Genomic DNA, 651 nt, shown 5'->3' on the forward strand with positions numbered 1-651 from the left:
TTGTCACTATATAACTTAAAACTATATAAACAATAATCTCTAGCTTCCTCTAACTGTCGTGAGCATGTTCACGAGAGAGTGGTGTTCCAGTGGATAATGTAGGACGTAGGCATAGCATAAGCTCCGGTGAGAAGTGACGAACGCGGAAATGCAGTGGAGAGAGGAAAACAAAACACTGGTCACCAATTAGAAGTACAAAACAAGGATTTGTAAAGAAAAATGTTGGAGGATTTCGATAAAGCCAAGGGGGACTGGTTTTCCTTTGCTGTAAACAAAACTAGGCTCTCGTGAAACTAGCATATTCTCACTGGAGCATACGCTACGCCTATGTCCTACATCATCCGCTGGAAAGCCTCTCTCTCGTGAACACGCATACGACAGTTAGTGGAAACTAAAGATTACAGTTTATAAAGTTTTAAATACGGATATTTTTCTTACACAAACGCATCACTTCACTTCAGGAGGCCTTTATTAACCCCCCAGTGCCATGTGTAGTGCTTTTTATGATGGATGGATGCATTTTTTGGGCTTCAAAATCTCGATTTTAAAGCTTGGAAGAGCCAGGACATTTTTTAATATAACTGTGATTGCTTTCAGCTGAAAGAAGAAGTCATATACACCTAGGATGCCTTGAGGGTGATTAAATCATCA

Source organism: Sinocyclocheilus anshuiensis, unplaced genomic scaffold (assembly GCF_001515605.1).
Source record: "Sinocyclocheilus anshuiensis isolate Anshui unplaced genomic scaffold, SAMN03320099.WGS_v1.1 scaffold1034, whole genome shotgun sequence".
In the NCBI taxonomy this organism is placed as follows: Eukaryota; Metazoa; Chordata; class Actinopteri; order Cypriniformes; family Cyprinidae; genus Sinocyclocheilus; species Sinocyclocheilus anshuiensis.